Source organism: Nicotiana tabacum, chromosome 3 (genome assembly GCF_000715075.1).
Source record: "Nicotiana tabacum cultivar K326 chromosome 3, ASM71507v2, whole genome shotgun sequence".
NCBI classification, from domain to species: Eukaryota; Viridiplantae; Streptophyta; class Magnoliopsida; order Solanales; family Solanaceae; genus Nicotiana; species Nicotiana tabacum.
Window position 1 is genome coordinate 159,296,719 of NC_134082.1, and position 26,426 is coordinate 159,323,144.

At 37.7% G+C, this 26,426-nt stretch overlaps 1 pseudogene; it reads right to left on the minus strand.

Annotated features, from left to right (window-relative positions):
- Positions 1 to 3,271: 3,271 nt before the first annotated feature.
- On the minus strand, positions 3,272 to 25,939 carry LOC107807978 (sodium/hydrogen exchanger 3-like; annotated as a pseudogene).
- Between the last annotated feature and the right edge of the window lie 487 nt (positions 25,940 to 26,426).

The following is a 26,426-nucleotide window of genomic DNA, read 5'->3' on the forward strand; positions in this document are numbered from 1 at the left end:
CTATTACTATTTTGTTTATTCCCTTGCCCATTTGCTTGTGATTGTTGTTTGGTGAGGAAGAGTGTTAAAGCAGGAAGGGTGATGTCGTGCATTGTTTGTTATTGTGAGGAAAGAGTGTAAAACACGAATGGTGATGCCGTGCCGCACGACGTACCATTCTGTGCCGATTCTATTGATTATATGGTGAGGAAAGAGAGTAAAGGCACGAAGGGTGATGCCGCGCACATTTTGATTATATGATTGTTTTGGTGAGGACGAGAGTAAAAGCACGAAGGGTGATGCTGTGCACATTTTTATTATATAACTGTTTTGGTGAGGCTGAGAGTAAAAACACGAAGGGTGATGCCGTGCAATTGTTGATTTCTGCTTCCTTGTTGGTATTCTAGTTATATTGTTCCTTTCCGTACTTGATGCTTTTCTATTCAGAACTATTATCTCCCCCACGACATGTTTCCCCATCCCATATTGACTGGTTATTTCTGTATTTCTTTTCCGCTGTATATATATATATGAACTGCACAGGTTTATTTGGTAGTCTGGTCCTAGACTCTCGTCACTACTTCGCCAAGGTTAGGCTAGACACTTACCAGCACATGGGGTCGGTTGTGCTGATACTACACTCTGCACTGTATACAGATCCAGGAGCAGCTTTTAGACAGTAGTTGGAGGGCTTCCTTTAGTCCACTCGGAGACCCAAGGTAGACCTGCATGCATCCGTAGGCCCTGATATCTCCCTCTATCTCTATTTCCCGTTTCTATTTCTTTTGCCTAGAAACAGTGTATTGTCTTTCTTCAGACCTTGTATGTAGTAACTCTTAGACAGTCTATGACACTGTGACACCAGATTTTGGGTATATGAGGTTTTGAAAGTTGTAATAGACGTAGACTTAAGATATTTAATTGTTGACTTCCGCTTATTTACTTAAAATTCCGCTGTTATCATGTTATTGCCTTGTGTTTGTTGAAGTGAAGCTATATGAAATTGTAGCAAGTAGTTAAGGTTTGGCTTGCCTAGCTCCCATTAGTAGGCGCCATCACGACTCCTGAGGGTGGAAAATCTGGGTCGTGACATAGCCAAGGCACCATCGGCACCTCTGCAATCTTGTCCCAATGGTTTTGTGCCCGGGAAAGATGAGCACAAGCCTGGTCGATTTGATGGTTATGATTTCGGGTTCCTTCACATTAAAGTTTATCTCCCAGAGTTTGATTCTCAATATGTTCTGAGCTCGAACAAATCTTTTTAGCTTTTTCTTTGATGCTTCAATTGTTGGCAAAAGTCATTTTTCTTGTAACAGTTCATGGGAGGATTTTGCTTAGGAAGATCTATCCCTTCATCGTGTTTTTTTGGATTTTATATATAGCATAGCAGTTTCGTAAGGAGTAACAAGAGCATATAAAATCACAGAATTGTAGCATAATCAGGATTTTCGACAGAATTGCGTTTTTTGCAGAAGATTTGTAGAAGTTTTAGTCGTTTTTGATTTGTGAAAACAGAAAACAAAACATCTGCAATCGGAATACAAATAATCTACAATTTATCTACAATATATCTACAAACTAGGTACATTGAATTCTAATATCTCAATTCCCATTCAATTATAGCATAATTGGGATTTTCGACATAATTGCGTTTTTCGCAGAAGATTTGTAAAAGTTTTAGTCGTTTTTTATTTGTGAAAACAGAAAACAAAGCATCTACAATCAGAATACAAATAATCTACAATTTATCTACAAAATATCTACAAACTGGGTACATTGAATTTTAATATCTCAATTCTCATTCAATTGTAGCATAATTGGGACTTTTAACATAATTGCGTTTTTCAGGAGATTTTTAGAAGTTTTAGTCATTTTTTATTTGTGAAAACAGAAAATAAAGCATCTACAATCAGAATACAAATAATCTACAATTTATCTACAAAATATCTATAAACTGGGTATATATTTGGACTCGACATGCTTCCCCTGAAATGTATGTTTCACATTTTAGATACATATTTTTGTCCAAAACAGTATTAAATCATCCACCTTTTTCTTACTAACACGCATCTGCAATATTATTATGTTAGATGTAAGTGTTGACAGCCTAGAACAGCTTGGATATTTTTAATTCTTTCAGTTGAGTTCCAAGTAATTAAATATTTTAAAAAGATGAGATAGAATCCATTAAACCAGACAATTAATTAAGAAATTTTCAATAATAGCGCGCCTAAATAAGGACGTCTACAACTACAATGATTCCTTATTTAATGAAATATCTGGAAGAATATTTACTTCCCCAATTTTAGCGCGCCTAAATAAGGAAGCCTACAGCTACAATGATTCCTTATTTAATAAATTGTCTATTTTTTGTAGAAAAACTATTAACATGGCGCGTAATTTTCATACTATGAACATATTTGGTAATATAGTTTCCTATATGGTATAGGTCTCTCTCTCTCTCTATATATATATATATATATATATATATATATATATATATATATATATATATATATATATATATATATATATATATTCTTTCTTTCTAAATTTATGAAAGATACTTCAAGCTCTGGTCAAAAGAAAGGTGTTGTTTCACTACTAGAAATTCGGCCAAAACCGACCGCGATCAACCGATTGACATTTCCGAAATATTTTATATTTTATTTTGTTTTACGAAACCTATCACCGACATCAGTCATTTTTTTGGCGAAAAAATACGGGAAACTATTTTAGCATCCCACAAAATTTAGTTTTTAAGAAACCGATCGAAATCAGTCAATTTTCATATAAAATAAAGTAAAATTAATATTCAAAAAATCGATCGAAATCAATCGGTTATTTTAGTAAGACATTTTTAAAAAGCCGACAGAAACTGATTGGTTATTTTTTGCGCGAAAATAAAATTAAGGAGTACAAATAAATTAAAGGCCAAAATCATACGCAGCCACCTAAACTCTCCTGGATTTTCTTCTTGAATACTTTATCTGAGACTTGTTCCTATTGAACACTTATATTATTTAAAATTTGTACCTATTAGATTCTTTTTGCTGACATGGCTTGGTGTGTGTGATACACCTCCACTTAGAGCGTGAGATGTACTTTTTTTAGATTTTTTAAAATATCTTTCTTCTTCATTCTTTTAGTTTTCTTTTAAAATCTCTTTCTTCTTCACCCTTCCTTTGCCGTAACTTCTGCTCCCACTACCACCATTGAGGCCATGGCCGACACTGCTTCCACCACCACCCACCTTTCTCTTCTTTCTTTTGTTTTAACTTGGGATCTGTCATTATCGCCACCACCAAGCAGTTTTTTCCTCATTTTTCGAACCAGCACCACCACCTTCTTCATTTTTTCGGATATGAAAATCACCACCACCATCTCCTCCTTTCACTTTGATACTGACAATCACCACCACCTTGCTCGTTGGAAAAAATGGAGATCACCACTACCGCCACTCTTTTTCTATTCCCCTTCTTCTCTTTTTCCAAAAAATATTAGATAAAAAACTAAAGCATCAGATCTAAATCTACAAATGAATTAGTACTAAAAACAAAAAAAATAAATGTGGTTAGAGACGGTGGCTGATGGATTTAGCAGAAGATAGGGAATAGTGGGTTTGGGTGGATTCGTTGGGGGTTAGAATTAGTTCTTTTCTTCCTTAAAAATTGTTTTTCCTCATAATTCATTTTGTTAATTATTAGTTTGGACTCAAATGCCAAACGTCATCAGTTAATTTGTCAGTTTGCCACATCATTGGTTGTCAAAAAAGTTTCTAATAGGTACAAATTTTGAATAATAGAAGTGTTCAATAGGAACAAGTCTTAGATAAAGTATCCAAGAGGAAAATCCAGACAAATTTAGGTGGCTGCTTATAATTTGTCTTAAACCAAAATGTACCAATAGTCTAGTGGTAGAATAATATCCTACCACAGTACAGACCCCAATTGTAATTGTGCTGGTGATCATAACTGCATTTCCTGGCTGTCGAGTGTGGCCAAAGCTGGTAAACTGCACACCAGAAATCATGCAACAATAAAGCAATATCACTTTAAAAATACCAATTAACATAGCAACATCATTTTTCAAATACCCCAGAAAAAACATTCTTTTTGAAAAAATCTTTCAGGAGAAGGCGGGAAACGAGGGCAAAGTAGCAGAGATTTACACTAATTTATCTAAAGAACAAAATACGTCTTCACTTATTTTGGAAAAACAATTTGTAATGTACCGAAAATGAAAATACCCAAGAATCTTGCGGCCTATATACCATTAAAGGCAGATCCAAGATTTAAACTTGATGGATTCAACCTTAAAGTTCTTAACCCATAACCAAGGCCGGCGGAAGGGCCAAGCAGGTAAGGCCATGGCTTTATGCCCCCCAATTCTCCGGGGCCCCATTTTCTAAATTATGTTTTCTATGATTGATTTTCTTTCAAAAATGTTGAATAATATAATGTAAAAAGTATAAATTACTTATAGAAGATGAATAGATAGCTATTTACTCAGGGATTGAAAATGAATGTTGGTTAATTTAAGGTATGGCATTAATATTGTCTTCTCCTTTTTTCAAAATAAAACTTGTATTTTTTTAATTTGTTTCTTCTCCTACAAAGCTATTTATTCTCTCAAAACAAGGACATTAAATAAATTAAATTGTACATTCATTGTCATTACTATTTCTCAAGTTTTCAAGCACGCACAATAACAATCAGAATTAACTAAAGCAGTGAAACTTTGCTTTGCATTTTTTGTTTGTTTTCACTTCATAGATGTAATATTTTTTCATTAAAAATTAGAATTCAAATATGTCAGTATAAGGTTACTCAACGTAAAAAAAGATTATTATTGGAACTTTAATACTTTCATGGTTGGTCAAAAAAATTAAATATGCTATTTATATTGCCAAATAGAAAGAACGATTAAAATAAATTATATACATATCATTAATAATTTTACATATCAAAAAGTTAGACAAAATAGAGTTAAAATAAAAATATGTTTGATTTTTTTTTAAAAAAAGTTTAAGGCCTCTATAATAAAGTTTGACTTTGTACCACAACTTTTCTTGAGCCGCCCCTACCCATAGCCAATACAGTGCCTTAAGAATTCCCGTTTTATGGAACGTCCCCAAAGGAACGGACATGTGCCTAAAGATTTTAGAAAAAGAGATGATAAGTTCAAATATCTACCTGGTTATAAACCAATGCCAAAGAGACAGATCCTCGCATTAAACCAGCCTACCATATTGTAACCTGTGAATGCGAACAATTATTAGCTTTCCAATACTAAGATTTAGCAATACAGCAGCAAGAAACAAGGAGAAAATTGAGAAATAAACCTGCTGTTTGAAGCCAATCTTGTCATGGTTAGATCGCTTCAAGCAACTGCATAACTGTATTGGGAAAAAACTGAGTTTATATTAAAGATGATGTGGCATGATACGTGGTTTAGTTAAATGGTCAAAACGCAACAATTGACTAAGAGGCACGGATGGAGACAGCCACGGGAAGAAGAATTTAAATAGCCACGAGACGACGTATAGATACGAGTCTCGTACCAATTTAAATTATTTACAGCCAACGGATTAGAAGACATTAAAGACAAAGATCTGATGACAGAAAGGAGTCCAAATTCATTATTAAATACTTGATACGTTAAAAAATTGGTATTTAATAGGAATGATTGTATAACGGCTTATTTAATGTCATTTATTACTCATGATTATATCATTAAAGCTGAGGCTTCATTCCTTTACCTAGAATTATCTATAAAAGGAAGAAGTATCATCATTTGTAAAGACACGGAATACTATTGAGAATTCATTGAAATACACAACTATTTGCTGTTTTACCATCATTCTCAAAAGTATTTTATTTTGTCTCTTGATTATCAGTAACCCGAATTTCTTTTTAGCTTTGACCAAAGACTCAGATTTTTGGTTAAACAAATTGGTTCCGTTACCGGGAATCTGATAATCTTTCCTTTTAAGCTATATCTTATCTATTGTCGTCACCATGTCAAACAACAACGCCGACAACAATAGTAATAACACATTGGGAAACCATGAGAATCAAATACATCAAAATCAAGATGACGTGGTTCCCTCTCCTCTAAATTCACCACGTCAATCTCGTGAAGGCACTCCTGTTACTGAATCCCGTGCTGATCAACAAGAGCAATCTGAACATTTTGAAGGAGTTACAACTGAAGCTTTACAAAAGCTAATTGATGCATAGGTCGGCAAAGCTCTTCAGGCACTTGTTAGTCGATTGCCTGCTGCGCCACCCACACCAACTCCTAATAATAATACATTGGAGAATCCCCGTTCTGGTCTTGATAATTCTGGAAACGGAGCAACCCCCAGTGAACCACAGGAAGAGGGACTAGGTAATTTAAATAATTCATATTTGCAAAATTTAGTACTAACCTTGCAGAAACAGCTTAAGGAACAAAATGAGCGTATTGAACATATCCCTGGAGTTCCGCCTGTAATAAAAGGAGTAGACATGGACAAATACTCACAACAACCATGGAAGCCTAGTGCTGCTCCCCTTCCAATTCCGAAAAAGTTCAAAATGCCTGACATCCCGAAATATGATGGTACTACTGACCCACGTGACCACGTGACTGCATTTACAACAGGCGTAAAAGGCAACGACTTGACCAAACAAGAAATTGAATCAGTATTGGTCAAGAAATTTGGAGAAACACTCACCAAGGGTGCATTAACCTGGTATTCTCTTTTATCTAAAAATTCTATTAATTCTTTTGCTGAGCTTGCAGATTCTTTTATTAAAGCACATTCGGGAGCACAAAAGGTTGAGAAAAGAATGGAAGATATTTTCAAAATCAAACAAGGGGATTCAGAGCTGCTTAGAAACTTTGTTGATAGATTCCAGCGTGAAAGAATGACTCTACCTCGTGTGCCTGACAATTGGGCTGCTATAGCCTTTGCAAGTAATTTAAATGACAAAAGTTCTGAAGCCACGAGACGACTCAAAGAAAGCCTTCGAGAATTTCCTACAACCATATGGAATGATGTTTACAACAGGTATAGCACGAAGCTGCGAATTGAAGAAGATACCGCACCTAAGCTTCATCATGAAGAAAGGGGCGGTACCCGAAGGTCAGAAACCGAAAAAAGATCAGGTAAAAACAGGTACGATCCATATATGGGACCTGCAGGAAAAGACCCACGGTCGAAACAAGATAGCCAGCAATATGATCAAAAATCGAGGAACCGGGATTCTGGCTCTTCTTCAAAGTTCAGGAATGATCGGAACAGATAAGAATCACGAGATGATGACCGGAGTTTAAAGGCACGATTCGGCGGATATAATTTTAATGTCTCTACCTCCGAGCTCGTAGTTGTTTTAAGAAGCATGGGAGATAAGGTACGGTGGCCAAAAGAGATGCGGTCAAATCCAAGTAGACGCAATCCGGATCATTGGTGCGAATTTCACAACGATCACGGGCACAAAACTTCATAATGTAGATTCCTGCAGAGTGAAGTGGATCATTTATTGAAGCAAGGGTACCTCACTGAGTTATTTAGTGAGAAAGGAAAACATGCTTATATGAAAAACAAGCAAGAGCCACCACAACCTCCTTCACCCAAGAGGACAGTGAATGTCATAAGCGGGGGAGAAGATATTCACGGCATAACCTACACAACCTCCAACAAGGTTTCTAAGGTAACAATTACACACGGGAAACAGGTGCGGCAGGTCCTTGAAAATGAAAGTATTTCGTTCGATGACGCAGATACCGAAGGAGTGACAACTAAACATAATGACGCACTGGTAATATCTTTACTTGTACATGATACTAATGTAAAACGAGTTTTGATTGATCCAGGGAGTTCTATAAATATTATATTACTAAGGGTACTACGGGAAATGCAAGCTGAAGACAAAATGATACCCAAGGCGCACACCTTGTCAGGCTTCGACAATTCAAGTGTAGTAACAAAAGGTGAGGTATATCTAACAACTTTTGCTATGAGTGTTGTGAAGGAAACTAAATTTCAGGTAGTTGATATGGAAATGGCCTACAATATGATCATGGGGAGACCATGGATACACGATATGGATGCTGTCCATCAACTCTACATCAGGTTATTAAATTCCCATCACCATGGGGAATTTGCCAAATTCGTGGGGATCAACAGATGGCTAGAAGTGTCAACGCTGTAACAAGTACGAGCGCCGCAAATAAAGAAAAATAGCAATTACAGGAAACAGTTGAAGGTAAAAAAGATCAAACTTCAACTGAACAGGAAAAGACGGATTTAGACTCAAGACCTGACACAATTCAAGAACCTGAAGAAAATGAAAGCATCAAAACGACAATTGAAGAGCTTGAGGCAGTGATGTTATTTGATCAATGGCCTGAACGGAAGGTTTATGTCGGGGCCAATTTAAGCATGAACATGCGAGGTGTGATAATCGAATTTTTGAAAGCTAACTTAGATTGCTTTGCTTGGTCCCACACTGATATGACAGGGATACCACCGAATGTGATGACTCACAAACTCAATGAGGATCCTTCTTTTACACCAATAAAGCAACAGAAACGAAAGCAAGGTGCTTTCAAGAAACAAGTGATTCAGGATGAAGTCCAAAAATTATTAAAAATCGGATCGATCCGTGAGGTAAAGTATCCTGCTTGGTTAGCTAACACGGTGGTTGTACCCAAGAAAAATGGTAAGTGGCGTGTTTGTGTGGATTATACCGATTTAAATAAAGTTTGTCCAAAAGATTCCTTTCCCTTACCGCATATAGACCAACTTATTGATGCAACCGCAGGTCATGAACTTTTAAGTTTTTTAGATGCATACTCGGGGTATAATCAAATTAAAATGGATCCTGGTGATGAAGAAAAAACTTCTTTCATCACAAACAGGGGGACTTACTGTTATAAAGTAATGCCCTTTGGTCTCAAAAATGCTGGGGCAACCTATCAAAGGTTGGTCACCAAAATGTTCCAAGAACATTTAGGGAAAATAATGGAGGTATATATAGACGATATGCTCGTCAAAACCCAGCAATCTCATGATCATATTTCTCATCTATCTGTTACTTTTGAAATTTTGCGAAAATTTAATATGAAACTCAACCTAGAAAAATGTGCATTTGGAGTTGCATCAGGTAAGTTTTTGGGTTTTCTTGTTTCTAATCGTGGTATTGAAGTGAATCCTTCTCAGATCAAAGCAATAGAAGAAATCCCTGATATCCTCACTAATAAAAAGGAAGTACAAAGATTAACGGGAAGAATTGCAGCTTTGGGGAGATTTATTTCCAAATCCTCAGAAAGGTGTTTTAAGTTTTTCTCTGCACTTAAAAAGCAAGATCATTTTGAATGGAATGAAGATTGTCAACAAGCCCTTAGAAGTTTGAAAACTTATTTGTCAAAACCACCGTTGTTGGCAAAACCAAAGGTGGGGGAAAAACTTCTCATTTATTTGGCCGTATCTGAAGTCGCAGTGAGTGCTGTTTTAGTCCGCGAGGACCAAGGTAAACAATCTCCTATTTATTATGTAAGTAAGTCCTTATTGGAAGCTGAGACACGATATCCACAGTTAGAAAAATTAGCATTAGCTTTGATCATGGCATCTAGAAAATTAAGACCTTATTTTCAATGTCATCCCATTAATGTAGTTACTGCTTTTCCGCTTCGAAATATTTTGCATAAACACGAACTTTCAGGAAGATTAGCAAAATGGGCTATAGAACTAAGTGAATATGAAGTTGTTTATCAACCCAGGACCGCTATAAAGTCTCAAGTACTAGCTGATTTCGTGGCTGATTTTAGCCAGGGGATGCATTTAGAAGCAGAAAAAGAATTACTAGTTTTTAATGGTGTGAACCCGGGGACTTAGGTTTTATTCACTGACGGTTCATCTAATGTAAAAGGGGCAGGCCTAGGAATAGTCCTCGTACCACCTGCGGGTGAGACCGTTAGACAGGCTATAAAATATCATTCTATAACTAACAATGAAGCAGAGTATGATGCTGTAATTGCAGGTTTAGAATTGGCACGAGAACTCGGCATAACACAGATTATAATCAATAGTGATTCTCAACTCGTGGTTAATCAAATGCTGGGGACTTATACAACCAGAGAGTCATGAATGCAAGAATACCTCGCAAAGGTACGGGAGTTAATAAAGCAATTCCAAACTTGGAAAGTAGTGCAAATCCCAAGAGATGAGAATGTAGAGGCAGATGCTTTAGCAAATCTCGCATCCGCAGCAGACGTGGCAAACAATGCAAATGCTTCAGTCATACATCTATTTCATTCCATTCTTGAATCTGATAAAAACGAGGTAAGTTTTAATCATCTAACATGGGATTGGAGAAACGAAATTGTTGCCTTTTTACAGCACGGTACCGTGCCTAATGACAAAGGAAAGGCTCACGCGCTTCGCAAAAAAGCTGCACGATATTGTTTATATCAAGGAAATCTTTATCGAAAGATGTTCGGTGGACCACTAGCAAGGTGTCTCGGACCCTCTCAAACAGAATATGTCATGAGAGAAGTACACGAAGGACATTGTGGGAATCACGCAGGAGGACGGTCACTGGTAAGAACATTAATTCGCACAGGATATTATTGGCCTAAGATGGAAGAAGAGGCAACCAGTTTCGTGTCCAAATGTGATAAATGTCAAAGGTATGGCAATAATATGCATAGACCAGCTGAGTTACTACATCCTGTTATAGCCCCATGGCCCTTTATGAAATGGGGAATGGATATCGTAGGTCCACTTCCACAAGCAAAAGGTCAGGTGAAATTTCTACTTGTACTTACAGATTATTTCACTAAATGGGTAGAAGCAGGGGCATTTAAACAGGTACGAGAGAAAGAAGTTAAAGACTTCATATGGCGAAATATAATATGCCGCTTTGGAGCACCAAAGGAGATCGTGTGTGACAATGGACCACAATTCATTGGAGCTCAAATCACATAATTTCTTCAAAGTTGGCAGATCAAAAGAATAACGTCTACGCCATATCATCCAGTAGGGAATGGACAAGCAGAATCTACTAACAAAGTCATTATCAATAACTTGAAGAAGAGGTTACAGGATTCAAAAGGTAATTGGCCTGAGGTGTTGCCTGGAGTATTATGGGCTTATCGTACAACGACCAAAACAGGCACTGGAGAAACACCATTTTCAATGGTTTATGGTGCGGAAGCCTTAATTCCAGTTGAAATAGGTGAGCCAAGCACACGATACGATCAGGCAACGGAGGAATCTAATAATGAAGAGATGCGGGTTAGCCTAGATTTACTTGAAGGGAGAAGAGAAACTGCATTGATAAGGATGACAGCGCAAAAGCAAGTAATAGAACGATATTACAATAGGAAAGCACGCCTTAGATTTTCCAAAATTGGGGACTTCGTGCTTAAAAAGGTGTTCCAATCTACAAAGGTTGCTAACTCAGGAAAGCTAAGTCCAACATGGGAAGGACCGTATAAAGTCCGTGGCATTGCGGGAAAAGGAGCATACCAGTTGGAGACAATGGATGGTAAAGTTTTACCCTCACATTGGAATGTCGTCCACTTAAAAAGATATTACTTTTGAGAAAGAACCTACGGTCAGGTATCATCATGTTAAAATTTCTCTATTGGATTATTAATATTTTACTAACGGTTTTAGATGCTAGGCAAAATACCTTAACTCGTGCCAAATGATGAGTCACAACCTGCAAGGCAAAATGGAGTATTCTTAAATTCCTAGCCCAGAGTTACAATTAATCTGATGGAAATATACACGAGTTAGGCAATCTTCATCTATAATCGCACCTTCGGGTCCCGTATATCTTTCTGTTTCAGGAAAAATGGCCAAAGTAAAAGAAATAAACAAGTGCTCGAGGCTTCATACTTTACCGCTCAAACACTTGGGGGACTACAATACTGTATACAGATACGTGTAGAAATGCAGATACGCAGATACGCAGATACGAATATCGAACAATAGAGTCAAGTATTGAGAAAAAATTACGAAGTCTTCAGCATTCATGAGAACAACAGAGTCATCTCTCAAACTCATAAACAAAGTCACCTCTCAAACCCTTCTTAATATGTAAAGATAGGGTCATGACTTTGTACTGAAACAGGTTATGAAGAAAAACCTTGTTTATTCTATGTTATGTACAAATCTGTTACAAGAAAAACAGTTACGAGAAAGTTGTAGATGTATTGTAATACATGTAACAGTCAAACACTTGTTAAAGTTTATGAATAAAAACTTGCCAAAGTTGTTTCATACAAAACGTGTGTTTTCCTATTTCTTTCATCGTATTATAACACCATTATGAAGTTGAGACGTCTTCTTCATTAAGTGTCGATAAAATAAAAGGGCCCTCTTTTATAAGCCTCATGTTGATATTTCATGAGAAGAATTATAAAGCATTTTAAAAGGATAAAAATGCTAAGCTATTCCATGAGTCCTAGATATACAGGCAAGAATAGAATATGCAGAAGTACCAATAAAACTTCTTTTTTAAAAAAAAAAACTAAGTACAAACTTAGTCAACAAAGCATTTGTTTTTTACAAATGCCCCATTATGATAACTGGGGACTTCATTAAAAGATCCTTTACAGCAATTTCATTTTTAGCTAGTCACTAAAGGGTTTGGAGCATCAGGCGTTTTACCCTCGAGAGCAGGAATTGTAACCCCAATTGCTGCAGTAGTCATTTCTTCATTTAAAAGTTCTTCCGTTCCAGGAACTTCAAGTACAGGAGAAGGAGTATCAGTAGATTGTTGACTTTTCTCGATGGTATCTACGACTTTGGCCAGTTCAGACTGCAAGTCAAAACCTTCTTGAGCAGCTTCCGTCAAAGCATCACGGCGAGATTTCAGGAAAGCCCAATTCACCTCTATGTTGAAGTTCTCCTCCAGAAGTCCATATTCCTTTTCCCACATAGCAAGATCGTTTTTTAAGATTTGATGCTCAGCTAAATGGGAATCAAGGGAAGCTTCAAGAGAGGCATGAGAACTCTTCAAGGCATGAATCTCGTCAGAGGAGGTCTGTAAGTCAGCCTGAGCTTGTGTCAAGCTTTGCACTAACTCTCCTGCATACTCTTCCTTCTTAGCCAAAAGTGCCTTAAGCTCCCTAATTTCTTCACTAGCCTTGGATAATTATTCTGACAAAGAGCATTCCAAAAGCTCTTTGTCTCTTTTAAATTGGCTTGAAGAAGCCTTGGCAGTTGCCAGTTCAGAAGTCAAACTACGGTTTTGCTGCTCTAGGAGGTTTTTATTTTCTTGCAACTCCTCTATGGTCCCTTGAGCATTCTCAAACTGTTCCTTCCAATTGGTTGCTTCAAGCTGGGCTCCCCTGGCTATTTCTTCAGCCTTGTGGACAGTTTTTTCAGACTCACGGGCTTTTCTTTCCAGAAGGGAAATTCTTCCCATTAATTCCGTGCCAATAAGGTTAGCCTACAGAGACAACTCATAGAAATGATGGATTAAAGATAATTAAGAGACAAAATAAAATACTTGTTGGTAAGAAGAAAAAATACCTTCAAAGTAGAATGAACTATGTCATTCATCAGAGTTAAGCAGCTATGGCTCTCCATCTTCTTCTTCTTGATATCTCCAATTAGGGGCTCGAGCCAAACATCGGCTCTACCAGTCTTCCTCAAGAGGCTATGATTGGCAGGAACTTCCATAGTAAGACTTCTCATAGTCATACTTCCACTGCTAGAACTCGTCTCTATACGATGAACAGAGGGAAGAGGAGCAATGGAAGGAATGGAAGGAGAAGATGTAGAAACAGGAATGGAAGGAGAAGATGTAGAAACCAACGCAGGAGCGGAAGCAGGTGCAGTAGAAACTGCCAAGGGAACGGACATAGAAGCGGTAGAAACTGGCAAAAGAACGGAAGTCGTCAAAACTGGTAAAAAAATACTTACGGTTGGCAGAGGAATGGAGGAAATAGGAAAAAATGAGGAAAGAGGAGCTTCATCAAAAACATGGCCGAGCTCGCCACTCCCGAAACCACTGTCAAAAAGACGCTGAATTGACTCATTATTATCTCTTGGTTCGGTGTCCTCGTCAGAATGAATCAAAACAGGCTCGGTGGTAGAGGTTCGAGCAGGAGTGTTTTCAATTTCATCATCAATGATTATTCGCCTCCTGATCCTTGGCCTGGTAATTAGGGAGGTACCCTCCTCTTCTTCTTCAGAACTTTCCTTTATAGCTTTCCTTTTTGGCAGCAAGGCTCGAGCCTTATCCAAATCAAGAGCAGCATTCGCAAGTATGCGAATGGCCATAGCTACTCCAGCCGTCATTCCTCTAATGCCAAATCCTGATTAAAGGATGGATATACATGATCAAAGTTGAGGAAAAAATGCTTAACATGTAAAAAAAACATATAAAAAGGGGGATACCATGTGTTTTGACCTTCCAGCTATGTAAGGAAGAAATTGATTTCCAAGTTCTTTGCTCCCTAGAAGCAATCTTCAAAAGTGACTCTACCCAACCACGGAAGTTGGGAATAGGTTCCACATCTCCCATGGTTGCTACAAAAAACCAAGAAGAGACGAGGTTAAAAACAAAATTTCTTTTGAAATTCTCAAAAGTAGGTACGGTAAATAAAAGGAAACCTACGTTCAAAATTCCACTTCTCAGGGAAGGGAATATTTGTTTCGCCAATCAAGTCCACCGTACGAACAACAACGTAACGGATATACCATCCATGATCTTTGTCATCTTCAGGATTTACCAAAACTTTTTTGCTCCTTGCAGTTAAGGTAAAAACCCCATGGCGTATTAAGTTAGGATGGTACAGATGAATGAGGTGAGAAAAGGTGAAATTGACATTGGCTTTGGAGGATAAATATCTCAAACAAGTCACTGTTCTCCACACTAGTAGACCGATTTGGGCCAAACAAATTGTAAAGAAACGATAAAAATCAAGAATAACTGGGTCAATCGGAGGATTAAAACCTAAAGTAAAGGGGTAAGTATAAACAGAAGAATACCCACTTCTAAAGGAGGAAATTCTTTGATTTGGGGAAGGAATTGACATTCGGAGACTATCCTTCCAGTTACAATCTTTTCTTATGGTGGGGATTGTAAGTTCGGTTACTATTGTAGGGTAAGTATCGGCTTTTTCTAAATTTGCAATTTGTTTTTGAAGAGGCGTTTTGTCACTTTCAAAAGACAAATCGCTGGGAACTATCTCATCAACTGAGGGTTCTTGAGAAGAATCAAGAATTTCTCTACTTTTAGAAGAGGGAGCCTTTGGGATAGAACTCCTTGAAGAAGAACCAGAGGAGCCGCCTCGAGTAGATTCTAACCCTGTTCGAAGCCTACCTCCTCCGCCTCTTCTGTTTCTAACAGGGGCGTTGGGGAATTGGTCTAGAATTGGAACTTTTTTACGGTTAGGGTTTGAAGAAGACATTGTTAGGAAGGATGAGTCGAAAGAATAAAAATAAAGAAGAAAGTGTTTGCTGAAGATTTGTGAAGAAGACAAAGGAAGAAAAAGTTATGTATAAAATGGGAACCGTCAACCTTAGAAGTGTAATGATGGAAAGCCTATAATAAAGGCAGCTATCACTTCATGAATAGTGAGAATGAAGAAGTCTCGAAAAAGGGTGTAAATAGCGGAATCAATCAGAAAATGACACATGGGCAGAACATTAAATGGAAAAGACTACTACGACGTCAATACTGTCATAAGCATTAATTGTGGCAAAAATTCCTTTTTCATGAAGATCCACTTCCCAATTATTTAATTGATAAATAAATGAAAAGTGGGGGGACTATCTGTATTGGGAAAAAACTGAGTTTATATTAAAGATGATGTGGCATGACACGTGGTTTAGTTAAACGGTCAAAGCGCAACAATTGACTAAGAGGCACGGATGAAGACAGCCACGGGAAGAAGAATTTAAATAGGCACGAGACGACGTATAGATACGAGTCTCGTACCAATTTAAATTATTTACAGCCAACGGATTAGAAGGCATTGAAGACAAAGATCTGATGACAGAAAGGAGTCCAAATTCATTATTAAATACTTGATACGTTACAAAATTGGTATTTAATAGGAATGATTGTATAACGGCTTATTTAATGTCATTTATTACTCATGATTATATCATTAAAGCTGAGGCTTCATTCCTTTACCTAGAATTATCTATAAAAGGAAGAAGTATCATCATTTGTAAGGACACGGAATACTATTGAGAATTCATTGAAATACACAACTATTTGCTGTTTTACCATCATTCTCAAAAGTATTTTATTTTGTCTCTTGATTATCAGTAACTCGAATTTCTTTTTAGTTTTGACCAAAGACTCAGATTTTTTGTTAAACAATAACAAAGACAACGGGAACACAAAGCACGCCCTTCCAACCAGACCCAGGCCAAGCAGCGCGACACTCGCTCCAACAGATTTTCCAGGACTATGGAATGAAGAATCCGCAAAACAAGAATTAATATAAATTAAAATTCCCAAATAAATGGAAATCCCGCAACATTTTATGTTAAATAGTGTTCACAGAATAATTGGCACAAAAGTTTCAGGAGAAGACCAATGGATATCTTACTTTTAGGAATAAAAGAAAAATGGATATGAGATCGTACCTGTTTTTGACGAATCTCCATTTCTCAATATCTAAAGCATCCATACCAACATAAAGAAAAATGAAAATCTCCGCAGTAAATGACAGTGTTGCAAAAGCATGCCTGTGAAAGATAAGCCATGAGAATCATGAGAGCAACTTCACGATCCGTTGAGTGCCTGCACGTAGAAAGGACGGCTTCTAAAGTACTGTTAGGAAAGTGGACTTGGACCTAGCTTAACCTAAAAAATGAGCTCATGAGATAAAGGACGGCAATAACTGGGGGAACCAAATATTTCACAGGGACTACAGATTACTAAGGCAGGTAAACTTCAAGGATAGCACTGATTACACTGAGTTTATCATAGTAGGAATAAACCATAAATAAGAAAAAGGATTGCTGTTAAGAGCCAATAAGTCAAAGAGAAAACTCCTATAGTAGCTTATGACATTCAAGAAGTCCGTCCTTGGGATAAATCTACTGTGAAGGGAAACCTGTCCAAGATTTCCAATCACTTCATTTTTTCCTGTTTTGACACGTAAGCCAAAGATTTGAACGGTGATATGGGTTGAACAAAATCAGATTAATTAGTAACTCAATGAGCGCCAAAAGACATACAGTAATAAATTAAATAATTAAGGGTAACTCGGTACACAAAGCTCCCGCTATGCGCGAGGTAAGGAAGGGCCGGACCACAAGGGTCTATTGAACGCGACTTTACCCTGCATTTTTGGAAGAGTCTGTTTCCACGGCTCGAACTCATGATCTCTTGGTCACATGACAACAACTTTACCAGTTACGTCAAGACTTCCCTTCTAATAAACTAAATAATATTAAATTAAACGAATGAACATGGAAGAAAATTAAGAGCAACCCAAGATATATCTTTTTGATTATGTATGCGCTTAGCAACCCAACCTGCATTTAAGAGCAAGATATCATATAACTAGTATGCTTTAAGCCTCGTTAAGGCATAGGCGGATGGACCATACATTTGATGGGTTCAACTAAACCCATCATTTTCCACGGGGAGTACAGATATATATACATGTGAACAATTACTAAAATATCCACAAATATTAAATTATGAACTCATAACTCTAAAAGTCCAATGAGTTTAGTAGTAAGAACCTTAGGCTGATCCCATCAAATTTAAATATTAGATCCGCCTCTGCGTTAAGGTTTTTGTCTCCATAAATAAGAATAGATAGTTAGCATAATCTGATCAAATGAGGAAGTATGAAAAACTAGAAAAAATTGACCAAGTTCAAACTGGCATTACTTAAGGAGATTGAAATTTTTTAGCTTGCAATGAAAGACAAATCCAAATCCGCTTTAATTTGTCCACGAACAAGGCAGCTATACTGCAACTACGTATAAATCTTATAAGAGTTTGATCCTAGCGTGTGCTTAGCACATGCATGTCTGCAAGTAAGTGGTGTTTCTAGTGGCGCACATGTGAGTAACGTGTAAATACATGCTTTTGGAGGGGAAGAACAAGAAACGACTGTTAACCCCGTAGTGTGAGGAGCAAAAGGAGAAATCTTTCCAAAAGAGGGTCTTGTGTTTGATGATCCAAAAAGTGAGAAAATAGTTGGCGATAATCAATAGCTGGTCCTAGAGGATGATCAACCACACTATGACACGGCCCAAACTCTTAAGGGACAAAATTAGGAAGGAGTGGCTAATGTGTGTAAAACATAAACCAAGAAAGCTACTTACCAAAACTCCCAGCAAAGTGCTTGCAAGAAACAGATATAGAAAACTTCCGCTGAACGACAAGGCAATCCTTGAGTTGATGTTGGAGAGAACCAATTTCTGGATTGCATTAAAAAAATCCACAGATGTGATTTGAGACGGAGTTAGGATTTGAACCTTATTGGTTCGAGATTATAATCTTTTTAAGTACTGAGTTCTACATTAATAATTTGTACATATTCATTTAATTTTTTAATACAAATACAGTGTTTGAACAAAAGCTACTGGGTTCGGCCGAACTCGCAAACAGTACTATGGCTCCGTCCTCGGTCATGTGGCATCATTTACAGACTCCTTCCCCAAAGACTAGACTTTAGAGTAGAGGTGAGTCATCCTGATTAATTAAGCACCTTAAAATTAAACTCACAACATTCAGTTCACAGAGGTTGCTATCTCATATCTCTTCTACTCACATAGTCCATCTGCAACTTTTGGCGGAAATCTGTATCTGCGATGTGCAAACAGAGTCTGTTGCTGAAAAAATAGCTCCAATCGCTACAGAATAAGAATTTGAAATCATCTGAAGATGAAAATCGATCAATTTAAAGAAAGATGCCAACCATGAAAAAGATAGAGGTTACGCATTTCATAAAATGAAATGATTATATAAGGATTGGTTCTTTGACCCTCAAACTTGGATCAAGAAAATATTATTACAAGGTTATGGCACGGCGATGGAATTTATTTTCAAATTCAGGTCAATCAGATAGAAAGCACAGAAAGAAAATTGCACTCTTTCCATATTTTTGTGGCTTACCCTCCTATTAGTGAATTTTCTCCTTTGCTTACTCTTAAACAAATAAGGTCTTAACAACCAAAGTTACAACATCTACAATTGCTAACCTGAAGCATCAACTACAATATGAAGAAGAGGAAAGACTAGTACCGAGATAATCTCGTAGCTCCAGAAAACCAATATCAAGCTTCCCAAATAACTCCTTTGCGCCTTAATCAAAACAATTTCTAGTTAGCCCAATCACAAACAGTAAACAACTTAAAAGGAGCGACTAAATGAAGCAAGGGTAGCTACTAACTAGTAAAGTCTTTTTGGCTTCTATACAGTGAAAAATTCAACTATGTTGAAGAAGCTGTGGGAAACCGATTTGCTTTACACAGTGGCAAAAATGTCGAGACATTTGGAATATACAAATACAATAACGTTAATCACAACAGCTGCAAGTAAGCACCCCACATGAAAGGCGTTATCTTTTTTAAGTTGATTGAAGAGCAAGACTGAGAAAGCAGGGCATACCAAATGATATGATGCTGAAAGACATCAATGTGCCAACACCACCAAACAACATAATGGTCATAAAATTCCTGAAAAACTGCTTCTTTTTCACCTGGAAACTGATAACGTGAAAATACTTATGTGTCAGTCTCATCAAGCATAGGGATGGCAATGAAGCAGGGCGGGTTCGGGGCGGGGTGGGTTTAAGTGTATGCGGGTGCGGGGCGGGGAGGGACGGGTTATAACAATTATTTTATAAATTCAGGCGGGGCAGGGCGGGCTGCAGGTTGCGGGTTGAGAAATCCAATCTAATGAGACCCATAATTCAAGCACATTAGATGTAACTTGGTAGAATATAGAAATGGCACACATCTTTTTTCTTTTCTCTTTTCTCTTCTGTCTATTTGCTAGTAATCCAATAACAGCAGCAGGCAATACGAGGTGAACATCCCGAGTCTTCTTTCTCTGACATGTTCAAATTGGGGAGAACAGAACTTATAGTATGCAGAAAACATGGGCATGATAAAAACTGTTGCGGAAGCCAAATGTATATAGTGTGAATAAGTCACAACTACTATACCAAAAATTATGACAGCCACCAAATAATAAATAAGACAATAAAACAACAATAAAGGGAACACCAGAATTTACGAGGTTCGGCTAATTTTGCCTACTCCTCGGACACAACCAATATTTTATTTCACTCCAAAAATACAAGTGAAATAATACTAAAGAGAGAAGATACAAATGCCTTAAACAGATGAGAAGGCAAATGAGAGGTGTGTTTAAATCCTAAACATTAGGCCTTCTTTTATAGGGGAAAACCCCCCCAAAATTCAAGAGCCCACCGATGTGGGACAAATTTGCCAAACTTCAACAAATCTCCACCTTGGCAAAATTCCACATCTTCAATTTTCTCTCAATAACAAATTTTGATTGTGTCTTCATCTTTAATCTTCAGTTTTCAACAATGTTGATCAAATCCAAACAATGTTGAAACTTGACCGCAGTCACCACCTTTGTCAGCATATCAGCAGGATTCTCTGTAGTATGAATTTTCTTCACCGTGACTCCACCTTCTTCTATGATTTCTCGTACGAAATGATACCGAACATCAATGTGCTTCGTCCTTGCATGATACACTTGGTTCTTCGCTAATTGAATAGCACTTTGACTATCACAAAAAATTGTGATACCTTTTTGTTCAACACCAAGCTCCTTTAGCAATCCTTGAAGCCAAATTGCCTCTTTCACAGCCTCTGTAATAGCCATGTATTCTGCCTCTGTTGTAGACAAAGCAACTGTTGACTGCAAAGTAGACTTCCAACTAACTGGTGCCTTTGCAAAAGTAAACACATAACCAGTAGTTGATCTTCGTTTGTCCAGATCACCCACAAAATCTGAGTCACAATATCCAACTACAGACTGATTGTCTTCCTGCTCAAAAACTAACCCGACATCTACTATTATGAATATACCGTAGAATCCACTTCACAGCTTGCCAATGCTCCTTCCCTGGATTATGCATATATCTGGTAATAACTCCAACAGCTTGTGAAATGTCAGGCCTTGTGCAAACCATTGCATACATCAAGCTACCAACAACATTTGCGTATGGTACCTTTGACATATACTCTCGTTCAGCTTCATCCATTGGCGACATAGTAGTACTTAGCTTAAAATGGGGAGCAAGTGGAGTACTAACTGGCTTAGTCTTGTCATCTATGCCAAAACGTTGTAGTACTCTCTTCAAATATTCTTTCTGAGATAAACAGAGTTTCTTTGAACGTCTATCTCTAATTATCTCCATGCCAAGAATTTTCTTTGCCTCACCCAGATCCTTCATCTCGAACTCCTTTTTCAGTTGAATCTTCAACTTATCAATTTCTTCCAAATTCTTGAAAGCTATCAACATATCATCAACATATAGGAGAAGATATACAAAGAAACCATCTTTAAGCTTGTGCAAATACACACAATGATCGTATTTGCTTCTCTTGTACCCTTGCCGCAACATAAACTCGTCAAATCGCTTGTACCATTGTCTAGAAGATTGTTTCAATCCGTACAACGATTTTTCAAGTTTGCACACCATATTTTCTTTTCCAGCAACTTTGAATCCTTCTGGCTGAGTCATGTAGATTTCCTCCTCCAAGTTTCCATGTAAAAATGCAGTTTTTACATCCATCTGAACTAGTTCCAAATCCAATTGTGCTACCAAAGCCAACATAATTCTAATGGAGGAATGTTTTACAACTGGAGAAAACACTTCATTGTAATCAATTCCCTCCTTTTGAGCATATCCTTTGGCCACCAATCTTGCTTTGTAGCGAACATTTACTTGGTTAGGAAATCCTTCTTTCTTTGCAAATACCCATTTGCACCCAATTGCTTTCTTTCCCTTCGGGAGATTGGCCAATCTCCATGTATGATTCTGATGAAGGGACTGTATTTCATCATTCATGGCAATCCTCCACTTATCTTCTTCTGAACTTTGGACAACATCTTTATAAGTGGTAGGAACATCATCAGCTACAATTGAGGTTGCACAAGCAACCGTCTCTATGAGACGAACAGGTTTCATTATTGTTCTTTTTGGCTTGCTGGTTGCTATTGATTCAAGTTGTTGTTGAGGTTCCTGAGTTGGAATCTCCTCTACTGGCTCTCCTTCCAGAGGGTAATCTTCATTTGTTTCCTCATTTGCTTCTTGTGTAGGAAAAATAAATTTTCCCTCAAACTCCACCTGCTTAGAAGCACCTTTATTTTGTTTGGTATCTTCTGTTACCTTATTTACCATAGATTCATCAAAGGTAACATCCCTGCTGAATATTACTTTCTTTGTCATAGGACACCATAAGCGATATCCTTTAACTCCAGAAGTAATTCCCATAAAAATAGCCTTCTTTGCCCTTGGATCCAATTTTGACTCCGTTACATGATAATATGCAGTTGAGCCAAACACGTGCAAAGGGTTATAATCTACAGCAGGTTTTCCATACCATTTTTCAAATGGTGTCTTGCCATTAATAGCAGCAGATGGTAGACGATTAATGAGGTGACATGCATATGTAATTGCCTCAGCCCAATATTCTTTGCCCAAGCCAGCATTGGACAACATACACCGTACCTTCTCCAGCAAGGTTCGGTTCATACGTACTGCCACTCCATTCTGTTGTGGTGTATGTCTAACAGTGAAGTGTCGGACGATGCCATCATTTTCACAGACCTTATTGAAATGATCATTTTTGTATTCACCTCCATTGTCTGTGCGAATACACTTGATCCTCCTGCCTGTTTGATTCTCCACCATCGTCTTCCATTTGAGAAAAATTCCCAGCACTTCATCTTTGTTTTTCATTGTATACACCCACACTCTTCGAGAAAAATCATCAACAAAGGTTACAAAATAGTGTTTCCCACCCAATGAAGGTGTTTTGGAAGGACCCCAAACATCAGAGTGTACATAATCCAAAATGCCTTTAGTATTATGGATCGCTGTACCAAATTTAACCCTTGTCTATTTCCCTTTAACACAATGCTCACAAAACTCCAAGTTGCAAGCCTTGACTCCTTTTAACAATCCTTGATCTGATAGAGTTTTCAAGGATTTTCCTCCAGCATGTCCCAAGCGCATGTGCCATAGCTTGGTTGCTTCTGCCTCTTTGTCGTCACTGGATGTCACTGTCGCTGTCCCAATAACTGTACTGCCACAATAGCGGTACATATTATTATTCTTCCGATTAGCCTTCATTACCACTAGTGCACCGGAGCATACTCTCATCACTCCATTTTCTGCAATGATTTTAAACCCTTTTGATTCCAGGGCTCCCACAGAGATGAGATTCTTCTTCAAATCCGGTACATATCGAACATCTTTTAATGTTCTGATCATTCCATCATGGTTCCTTAATCGTATTGAACCAATGCCATATGCGGTAAGAGGGCTGTTATCCGCTGTGTGGACGACTCCATATTCTCCTTCTTGAAATTCCACGAACCAGTCCTTGTTGGGACACATATGATAGCTACAAGCCGAGTCCATCAACCATATGTCTGATGATGTTGATGACTCTGTTGTAACTAATGAGAAGTCTGAATCATCACAATCAGCTACATTTGAATCCATAATGGCCTTTCCATTGTTATGTTTGGCCTTATTCTTCAACTTCGGACAGTCTTTCTTCCAGTGCCCTTTTTCTCGACAAAAGGCACATTCATCTTTGCTGGGTCTGGATCTTGACTTGGATCTTCCCTTCTTTGTCCTCGTTTGATTTTGAGGACGACCCCTCACAAATAGTGTTTCTCCTTCTCCTCCCTTCTGTTTTTCTCGCTTTCTTTGTTCATAGCTGTACAAAGCCGAACAAACTTCTCTGAGAGAAACTTCGTCATTTCCATGGAGTAGAGTAGTTTCAAGGTGCTCGTACTCATCAGGAAGTGACGCCAACAACATCAAGGCCAAGTCACCATCATCATAAGTTGTATCCATATTTTGCAAATCTGTGACCAACTTATTGAAACTGGTGATATGTTCATTCATCGTGGTACCAGGAACATAGGTGAAGTGAAACAGTCTCTTCTTCATGTACAATTTATTTTGACTATTTTTCTTCAAAAATTTATCCTCCAGTGCTTTCCATAATTTACTTGCAGAAGTTTCCTTTGTGTATGGATATTTCTGCTCTCTAGCAAGGTAGGATCGAATGGTACCGCAAGCAACACGGTTGAGAATCTTCCAATCTTCTTCTCCAATAACATCTGGTTTCTTTTCTTCAATGGCCAGATCTAGCCCTTGTTGAAAAAGGACATCTAGAACCTCGCCTTGCCACATCCCAAAATGTCCGGACCCGTCAAAAATTTCTACTGCAAATTTCGCATTTGACACAATTCTTGTCATAAGCGAAGATGCCAATGATGACGTATTGTTGACACTTGATGTAGATTCTTCTTGTTTATTGTCCCCCATATTTGACACAAATATTATTTAATAGCTGACGACACAAATCAAGATTATTCCTTTCTGATGTAGAAGATCAGACTAAGCTGCAACCACAGAGCATACTCAGACAGAACCTTGACTCAGTTACCAAGATAAATCTTTTCTGATGTGGAAGATCAGACTATGCTGCAACCACAGAGCATACTTAGACAGTACCTTGGCTCTGATACCAATTGTTGCGAAAGCCAAATGTATATAGTGTGAATAAGTCACAACTACTATACCAAAAATTATGACAACCACCAAATAATAAATAAGACAATAAAACAACAATAAAGGGAACACCAGAATTTACGAGGTTCGGCTAATTTTGCCTACTCCTCGGACACAACCAATATTTTATTTCACTCCAAAAATACAAGTGAAATAATACTAAAGAGAGAAGATACAAATGCCTTAAACAGATGAGAAGGCAAATGGGAGGTGTGTTTAAATCCTAAACATTAGGCCTTCTTTTATAGGGGGAAAATCCCCCCAAAATTCAAGAGCCCATCGATGTGGGACAAATTTGCCAAACTTCAACAAAAACAACTTACCCAACATAAAATATGATGGGTGGTAGAACATAAATAAAGAAGAGCTGCTCATCAAATTCTAAGAGTAGAGAGATCTTTCCATTAGTAGTTAACAAAATGATGCCTCCAATACATAAACCCTGCCACCAAAACGACCAAAGGTCATCCATTGCAACAAAAGCCAAAAGCATAGTTCACAACAAAAATGTTGTGAAGAAAATTCCCAATAAATATCATGATTCATGCATGCATATGTATCTGCACAGACTAAAGTTGCAGTCTAATGGTTACAACTTTACTCTGCACCACATAGGTGTAGAGTTCAAATCTTACAAGGGCATTCCCTCTTCTAGGTCGAAGATGAGGCAACATTATGCATGTATAAGTGTGATGTGTGTGCACAGACAAAAGATGCAGCCTAGTGGTTATAACTTTAACTCTGCACCGCTTAGGTGCAGAGTTCAAATCTTACTAAGGGCATTCCCTTTTGTAGCTCGTACAAGAGGTAATATTATGCAAGTATATCCGCATGGGCTAAAATTGCAGTTCAGTGGTTACAACATTACTCCGTGCCAAATAGGTGCAGAGTTCAAATACTACTAATTGCATTCCCTCTTCTAGCTCGTACAAGAAGTAAGCCCTTTATATTTGTGCATACATGCAACATACACTCAGTAAAGAAAAAAAGACTCACGATAGCAAGAGCAATGACGGACTCGTTAATCCAACGGTTCTCTTCAAGAAGATGTCCAATCACAATGCATCCACAAAGAAGAGCCACAAACAGAGTTATGGAATCCACAAAGACTTGATCATCATCTGACAACATGCTTACCCCCAATCTGGCCACAACATCCAACCCCATAACTACAACTAGCCACAAAGCAACTTTGTCAGTACTTTAACTACTCCCTCTGTTCCAGTTTATGTAAACTTATTTCCTTTTTGGTCCGTTAAAAAAAAAATGACCTCTTTCTAGAAGTTTTTATAACCACACAAATACTCTGAGCCCTTTTTTGATTTGTTTAGAACCACAAATTCCAAAAGTCTTCATTAGGGAGTATATAATAAGTGAGAGTTTTAGTGCGACGAGGGGTATTTTCGAAATTTCGACTGAATCCAGCTATACCGCACGTATATTACCATTGAGTACCATAAACCGGTAACCCTACTCACTTTGGACTTATCATTTCTTCTCCCCCCATCTCTCTGTGTCATTCAGAACCTCCATTTTTCTGAATTTACAACTTACATATTGGTTATTCTGAGGTACTTTTTGTTGTTCGTTTGATATGTATGTTGATTTCTTTCTGCAGCTTTTTTCTCGGGTTAAGATTTGTATGTTTTTGGTCAAAA